We start from the raw sequence: 9,152 nt of genomic DNA on the forward strand, positions 1-9,152 counted from the left end.
GATCCTTACTTCTAGATGAAGAAATGACTTCTTTCTTCCTGCAGACAAAACTGTGTGGAGTTTGATCCCCTCTTTATGATTACCTGCTGGATGGCTGTGTGGCACTTCAACCCAGGTAATTAAAAAATATAGTCAACTCTATTCTAATGATGACTGTGGTATTTAGAATTATGGACTGCTGTCCTGTGTTAGGATCCAATACATACTGTTGTGGATCGATTGCCGGTGGAAGCATCTCAGTGGTGGCTCCTCCAATTCTCTGAGTGTTCCTCTCCAATAGGAAGGTGGAACAGAGAGAGTGCATCCTGACTCCAGGGAGGAAGAAAGTTCCCAGAATTCTCATGAGAAGGCAACACCCACCAGGAACCATCATCAGACTGTGTCCTGTTGGACAGTCTAGACTCCACCCCCTCATTCTATTTATCAAGTTGACAAGAGATTATGTAACTACCACACATACCTTTACTGATCCTGGAAACTTTTATTTTTTTAAGTAAATAATGTCTATGTCCACCAGAGACAACTCAGTGTATATATGCTAATTTTTGTTGGATTACAATTAAATTCAATATATATGGGTGTGCATACATATGTATATGTTTTATTGCTGTGAGTCAGAATTGACTTGCTGGCAGTGGTTTTATTTCTTTTTCATCATATGTATATGTGATGAAACTATGTAGTTGATATTCAAGTTTGAAAAAGTCATGAACGTTGTCTTCAAATCTGAGTGTCTAATACTAATTTGACTCCTGGGGGCAGGAGAGGACAAACAAGCAAAGACTTAGCCATTGAGTGTAATAATTATAGTGATTAGAGGGTCTCTCATCTACTGGTCCATAAGCATCTGGAACAAATAATAAAGACATGAAAGCCTCAAAGAGGAAACTCGCCTGCAGTGCTAATAGACTAGTCTAATTAGCGCTGTACCAGGACCCATCAAACTTGGGTACCAGTGCTGACCGCTCTGAGCAGGGAGAAAATAGTTGGTCCTGCATAAAACGGGAGAAAAATGTAGCAGCCTCCTTCCATTTGCACTTCTTTTCATTCTTCCATAATACTTTCAAGTCTGTATGTTTTTTATTATATGTTGTATGTCTGCTAATTAAATAAAAACTCCATGAAGAGTTTATTTTTTATTTATATAATTTTTAAAATCGTTTTATTAGGGGCTCATATGACTCTTATCACAATCCATATGTACATCAATTGTGTAAAGCACATTTGTACATTCATTGCCCTCATCTTACTCAAAACATTTGCTCTCCACTTAAGCCCTCGGCATCAGGTCCGAATTTTTTTCCCCATGCTCCCCCCCTCCCCCCTCCCTCATGAGCCCTTGATAAAGATTTTTTAATTGTATTATAACAGGTAGGCATTTCTCATATTTATGTGTGTTAATAAAAATATATAGTCTGTAAATGTTATTTTGCTTAGCAAGAGCAAGCTCTATACAGCATGATTGTCATTTCTGATTATCTGTACCCAGAATGTCCTCAAGAACAATCTCTGTTTTGTATGCCCTCCCAATGTGCTAAAGAACACCCCCATGTGATTGGTTAATGGAACGCTAACAGTGAAAAATTACAGAGGTTTCTGATTAGAATAAGAAATATTAGAAGGCTAAAAAGAAAGATGAATATTAATACCACAATTGACTACTAAAACAGCTTGTAATTTTCTGAAATAAATGTGTTTCTAAAAAACTTTTTAAAAAATTTAAATAAATAAAAACTCCATGAAGGCAGATAGCTTTTCTACCTTTTCCATACTTAGAATACTGCCTGGCTTATCGTAGAAGTCGAAGGAGCCTGTGATGAAATGAAATGATGACTAACATCCGAAATATCAGCATCCCATAGATAGACACCAACATTTACCACAAGGCTCTGGGACTTTTCATCTGGGAGACGATGAGGGAAGAGGGATCTCTAAGGTACGAATGAGAGGAAACAACTGCCGACATCTATGAATAACCCGAGTGTGGAATTTCTGAAGTATGAATCTAGGAAAGTTGGAAGTTGTAAAAAATGAAACGGAACACTTGCAGATCAGCGTGCTAGGCATTAGGGTGCTGCAGTGGACTGGTGAGGGCCCTTTTGGATCAGACCGTCATGTGGTCTATATGCCTGGAGTGTCATATGGCTGAAGAACAGATTCATACTTGTCAAAAAAATCATTTCAAGATCTATCCAGAAATACAATGCTGCCAGTGGTAGGATGATATCCATATACCTGCAAAGAAGACTGGTCAATACAATGACTACTCTCCTTTACAGGCCAATCACTAATTCCAAGGAAAGGAAAATCATTTTTGCCATATTTTTCAGTCTGAAGTTGAGCAACATACAATCAAGACTTATTGATCATGATTAGTCATTGGAATTGAAAAGGTGAAAATAAAAAACACAGATTAACCGGTGGAAAGCCAGGCTTTGGTGACAGAAACCATGTGATAGAATTTTGCAATACCGAATGAACTGCTCACTGGAAATGCCTTTTTCAACAACTGAAAGAGTGGCTGTGCCCATGAATCTCACCGGATGAGATCCACCCGAATCAAATTCACTCTTTGATGAGAAAAGGCTTGAGGAGGAAGCTCAAAACCATAATTCAGGACAAGGCTGAGCACCACCCAGAATGCTTCTCCGAAGGGATGATGGGAGCCTTCACTTCATGTGTTTTGGACATTTAATCAGGAGGGACCAGTCGATCTCCGGAGAAAGCGATCATGCTTGGTGAAGTGAAAAAGAGAGAAAATGGGACATGAAAACGAGAAAGGCCCTCCAGGAGATGGGCTGACCCATGGTTACAGCAGTGGACTCACACACAGCAGCAGTTCTGAGGATGGCACGCCACCAGGGAGCGGTTTCCTCAGTTGCCGATAGGGTTTCTATGAATTGGAACCACTTTGATGGCACCTCAGATCAAAGTAAGAAGGACATTCATGTTTTCATTAGGTAGAAGGGCAGAACATCACACCACCTGCTCTTTTCCCACCTGATAAAATTTCCATTATAGTGAAATCCACCAACGTTTAATGTAACATTTGAGGAGTTTTGAGACGTGCATGTAGCTGTGTGACCAAATCTCTATCCAGACACAGGATGGTCACCACCCAGAGGGTCGCTCATGCTCCTCCTTGTCAGTTCCACTCCTCATTCACTTCAAGATGAGAGACTGATATTGTTCTAACGTCCTCACAGTTTTAGGTTTTCCCATTCTAGAGCCTCACATAAGTAGAGTCCTACAGTATGTACTCTGATGTCATGCTTTCTTCACTGAACACAATGTCTTTTATGTTCACTAAGTTGTTTTAGATATCAGTATTTACTTTTTTATTATTAAATACTTTTATTGGCGGCTCTTACAGCTCTTATCACCATCCATACATTCATCTAGTGTGTCAAGCACATTTGCACATACCTGCCATCACCATTTTCAAAGCATTTTCCTCCCACTTGAGCCCCTGATATCAGCTCCCCATTTCTTCCCCTCACTCCCCAACTCCCTCACGAACACTCGATAAGTTATAGATGATTATTTTCATTTCTTACATTGTCCTCCATCGCCCCTCATACACTTTTCTATTGTTCGTCCCCCTGGGAGGGGGTTATAGATTGATCCTTGTGATCAATTCCCCCTTGCTCCCCCCACCCTCCCCTAATCCTCCTGGTATCTCTACTCTCCTTGTTGGCCCTGAGAGGTTTATCTATCCTGGATTCCCTGTGTTGCGGGCTCTTATCTGTAGCAGTGTGCATGTTCTGGTCTAATCGATTTGCAAGGTAGAATTGAGATCATGATAGTGGGGGGAAGAATGCACCAAAGAAGAAGAAGAAAGTTGTGTGTTTCATTGGTACTATACTGCACCCTGACTGGCTCATCCAGTATTTACTTTTAAGTATTAATTAGTTATCTTTTGTATAACCATACCCCTATTGTTTATCCACTCTTCCATTGATAGACCTCCAGGATAATTCCAATTTGGGGCTACTATGAAAAAGGGCAATCATGATTCATACACACATTTTTTTAAGTGACACATGCTTTTATTTTGGGGGGTGGGAAAATAGATAGGAATGGAATTGCTTAGTCAAACGAGAAGTGTCTGTTGAGAAAAGGAGCAGACTTTGCTCAAAGTACCTGGACTATATTGCATTTCCACCAATAATGTATTCGAATTCCAGTTGCTCCATCTCCTCAGCAACATTTTGTGTGGTCAATCATTTTTTATAGAGGTCTGAGGAACCTTGGTGTCATAGTGGCTACAAATTGGGCTGCTACTACAAGGTCAACAGTTCAAAACCACCTGCTGTTCCAGGGGATAAAGACTGGGCCTTTAACTTCTATAGAAATGTACAGTCTCTAAAACTCACAGGGCCAGTTCTACCCTGTCCTACAGGGTCACTGTGAGTCGACATCAAGTGGATGGCAGTGTGGTGGGTGTGCACTGGTGTCAACTATTAAGTTGCTGCTTGTGGATGACCAATGATGCTAACTTTCTCCCTTCATGTGCTGATCTTTCGATGTAAAGAGTCTATTCAAATCCTTCCTCTATTTAAAAAAAAAAAGTGTTTTTTTTTTCTTTTCTTACTAGTGGGTATTAAGTGCAAACAAGCTCTATATTTTGGAAACAAGTTGTGGTCATGTTTCATGAATATACTCTCCGTCTTCGTGACATTCTTGAGAGGCTGCTTTCCCATTCTGAATCTTTTTTTATTATGTGTGTTTCCAGGCCTCGCCATGTTTTTAGGCCTGGCATACATGTATGCCCGTCACCAGTACTATTCTGCACATTCCAAAGCTGCTCAAGAAAGGTAAGAAGAACCCAAGAGCTTCAGTCGTAGGCAAAAAGTAGCTGGATGGAGTACGGACTCTTTTCCCGTTTGCAAACGGATTCGGATGAGCGAGAGGCACTCATATCACCTCTGGTCCAAGACGGGAGCCTTTGTGGCATAGTGGTTATGTGTTGGGCTGCAATCCTCAAGGTCAGTAGTTTGAAACCACCAGTCACTCCTCAGGGGAAAGACAGGATTTTCTACTCCTGTAAAGAATTCATCTCAGAAACTCACAGGGGCAGTTTTACTCTGTCATGTGGGGTCACCATAAGTCCCTAAAAGTCATGACCACCTCAATGGCACGTATTCTCTGTTTTCAGCCAAACAATTGATGAGTCTGTACAAGGAACTAGTGAGGCACACAAACCTTAGAAAAATAAATTACTTGAGATCAAAATGGCAGCATTTGCCCAAGGACCACGTTCTGAAAGCTTAGGAAGGAAGGAAGAAATGGAAATAGGAAATATCAAAAGGAAATGATATAAATTCTATGTCATTGTGGAAACTACAATCAATGAAATGGAACCAAATATGTGTGAATTGCTGAATGGAAAACCGATCTCTAAACCCTCACCTAATCCACAATAAAATGTTTAGAAAAGAAATGAGCTAAGCTTAATTTCGGAGGGAGTTGGGCTGGAGACAGGTTAATAAAAGAGGAGCCAAGAGAAAAGTGCTGGGCATAGAAGTGGAGCATGAGATTGGGGCTGGCCCAGCAGTGGGGATCTCTGCTTGTGGGGTCAAAAGGGACCATTGCTTGGGAGCAGTGGGTGCAGAGACATGGCTCTAAATTGCTCAGTTAGTCCAGGTTTGAGGGTCCCATGAATATCCTCATTGGAATCTGAGAGGCATCCATACCAAAGTGACATCCTTGCTTTTAATACTTTAAAGAGGCCCAGGGCAATAGGTTTATCCAGTGCAACCCATCATTTAACCTCCTGACTACTGCTTCCTTGAGCATTGACTGTGAATCTAAGCAAGACAAATCCTTGACAAATCCAATTTTTTTCTCATTTATCATGATGTTACCATTGATCCAGTTGTTAGAATTTCGGTTTTCTGTACATATAATCCAGTTTCTTTGATTATTTGTTAAACACACAGATGTAATAAGTGGGGTAAAGGGTTACAACCCTGATGAAAACCTTTCTTGAAATTAAATCATGTACTATTTCCTTGTTCTGTTTCATTGCCTGCCTCTTGACCAATGTATAAATTCTGCATGAGCACAATGAGGTGTTCTGGAATTCCAATTCTCCTCAAAGCTATCCCTAGTTTGTTATGGTCCACACAGTCAGAGGACTTTGCATAGTCAATAAAACACAAGTAAACATCTTTCTGGCATTCTTTGTTTTGAGTCATGATCCATCTGTCATCAGCAATGATAGCCCTTGTTCCATGTCCTCTTCTGAATTACGCCTAAATTTCTGGCAGCTCCCTGTCAGTGTATTGCTGCAATCATTGTTGACTGATCTGCAGCAAAATTCTACTTCCATGTGATATTGATGAGACTGCTCTATCATTTGAGCATCCTCATGGTTCATCTTCCTCTGGAATGTGGATTTTTTTCAGTCATTTGTCCAAATAGCCATGTTCCAAATTTCTTGGAATAGACCAGTGAGTCCTTCTAGTGCTTCCTCAGCTTGTTGAACTATTTCATTGATATACTCTCAATTCCTGAACCTTGTTTTTGACCAACCCTTTCAGGACAGTTTGGGCTTCAGGTTCTTGAGTTTTTGGTACCTCTTGAAATGGTTGAATGTCAACTAGTGTTTTTTGGTACAGTGACTCCTCTGTATATTCTTTTCAATGTCTTCTAATCCATCCAGCATCATTCAATATTTGTCCATCGAATTTTTCAATATTGCAACTCTAGCTTGCTTTTGTCCCTTCAGGTTTCCCAGTTCAAGATAAGCTTAGCCTGGTCTTCCTTTCCAGTTTTCTGACTCTGGGGCTTTGCCCATTTCATCATACTTCACTGTGTCTTTCTTTTTTAAAAAATTTATAATCATTTTATTGGGAGTTCTTACAGATACCATAACATTCCATAGTTCAATCACATGGCGCAGTAGTGTACAATTGCTACCACAATCAGTTTCAAAACATTTTCTTTCTTCTTCATCGCCTCCCCCCAACCCACCCACCCTACCCTTAGGAACAATAAATAAATAGATAAATGGATGAATGGATAGAGAAATAAAGTGGAACCCTTATCTATGTTTCCCTACCCACCAGGAATGTTTATTCATTTATTTTTTTCCTATAATAGGTGGTCACCCCCGCCTCTATAACTTACACAATCAATGTATCCATTCACATTCACTTTGTCTTTCTGAGCAGGTATGTCCATTTGTGTCGACAGACAGCCAAAAGGATGCAGGTGCACAGTTTCTGCCTCTGAGCTGTAGTGTCGAGCACTACTACTTCAAGAAGATCTTTGACTAGTTAGATTTTTTTTTTTCCATCATGAATAAAGTGGGCTACTTTTAGAGTTGCTTTGGGAGGGGGGAATTAATGACAGCCCATTTTGAATGTAAACACATTGTAGAATAACTCAAACAGCACTGAAATGTGGAATAAAAATTGTGTTGGACTTTGAATCAAAGCTGGGACCACTAGTTTATTACTGAAAGGGTCTTAGAAACCCAATGGCTGAAAGGGTGGCTTGTTCCTCAGTTACTGCTCTCTTTCGCTTTGTGGAAAACAGTTTGAAAGATTTAGCCAAGGACAAGGGAATGCTGGGACAGCCTTTATTTTTTTCTGCATAACTAAAGTTAATCTCTACTGCAGAAAAATGAGCCTCTCTACCCCCATAGGGACTTACAGACTGAGAAACACAAAGGGGCAGTTCTCCTCTGCTCCATGGGATCTCTATGAGCCGGCATTGACTTGTGGGCAGTGAGGGAGTGAGTCTGGTTTGTAGCTATACAATGTTTTAAGTTTTTTTTCCAGTGAATCTGCCATAGCAATTTACAAATGAAGAAAGTAATTAGCAGTAAGGCAAACACTGGAAGCAAAATAATGCCAATGGTAGTAAATCCATCAAGACTCTTTAGAGAATTCAGTCAGAATCAGAATCAGTAGAACACAAGGGGGCTTCAAAATGCTCATGGAAAAATGAAGTTACAAACAATGGGATTTACCCATGAACTCTCTGAAGCATTTTTGTATCTATACAGTCATGTCCTGCACAGTGTTCGTTTGGGCAACATTTGACTGCATACAGGTCTATGGTCCCAGCCTTTAGAAAGGCTGTTCTATTAAGAATTCCAAAGACCTACAATGGGTTGTAATAAGAAACAAGCACTACTTTGTGGTACACATCAAAACACTACCGCTATTACTGCTCTATTGATAAAGGAGATTTAATTTTTGTGTATTTAAGCTTTCTATGAGTAGAAAGACACACTATTGTATACTATGGTAGACCTTTGACTGATTAGATATGAATTGTATCTAACTGTTCTGAGTTACATACAAATTCAACTCAAAGACAGACTTAGGAATAGAATTGACTCACGATCCAAGGACTATCTGTATATAATGGTCATGTTCACACCACATCTAAATATCATAAATCCTATTTCACAGATTGTAACATGACACTAAGAGACACACACCCATATATCTACCAAGGAATTGGCTAATTTGACTGTGGGGCTGGCCAAGTCCTAAATGTGGAGGCCATTCTGGGAGGGTAGAAATACAAAGGCTGTGGTTGATACTGCTGTCTGGAGATAGAAGATCTTCCTCAGGAGTGCTTAGTTTTGTTAGGCCGGTCAGCTCGTTGAAGGAGGCATACTCAGATTATGGAGGATCGCTTCCTTAACTCAATGTCCATTGACTGAAAAATATCCTCACAACACTACCTGCATTAGTGTTTGATTGGATAACTGGGAGCCCTGGTGGCACTGCTATGGGGTAAGCGTTAATCCACTTCACCACAAGGTCTGTGTTTCGAAGCTACCACCTTCTCTGTGTGAGAAAGATGAAGCTGTCTACCTTCATACAGGTTTACGGGCTTGGATACCTTTATAGGGTTGATATGTGATGGAGTAAACTTGATGGCAGTAGTTTTTGGTTTTGTAGTCAAGCCAAACTGACACCAAACCTGGTCATCAGAGATAGAAGATAGAAGCTGTAATAGTCTAGGTACTTTGGAGAAACAAATCCACAGCGACTCATGTATAAGAGAGAGTTTTATGTAAAGAAAAGGTGCATCACGAAAACATCCCAACCCAATGCTGCGCAAGCCCACAAGTCCAACATTAACCCATTAACCCAACACCAGTTCACAAAGTCCTTCACCTCACA

General features: G+C 40.3%; 1 long non-coding RNA gene across 1 annotated transcript in view; it reads left to right on the plus strand.

The window, feature by feature from the left end:
* The first annotated feature begins 52 nt into the window (after positions 1–52).
* The window catches only part of LOC123522085, a 10,956-nt gene continuing 1,856 nt past the window's right edge, over positions 53–9,152 (plus strand). Inside the window, exons 1-2 of the long non-coding RNA XR_006680382.1 lie at positions 53–115; positions 4,736–4,817. This is a non-coding gene — a long non-coding RNA (uncharacterized LOC123522085). The remainder of the gene's footprint in view (positions 116–4,735; positions 4,818–9,152) is intronic.

Source organism: Echinops telfairi, unplaced genomic scaffold (genome assembly GCF_000313985.2).
Source record: "Echinops telfairi isolate 266 unplaced genomic scaffold, ASM31398v2 ScPeMD7_2186;HRSCAF=2738, whole genome shotgun sequence".
Classification (NCBI taxonomy): Eukaryota; Metazoa; Chordata; class Mammalia; order Afrosoricida; family Tenrecidae; genus Echinops; species Echinops telfairi.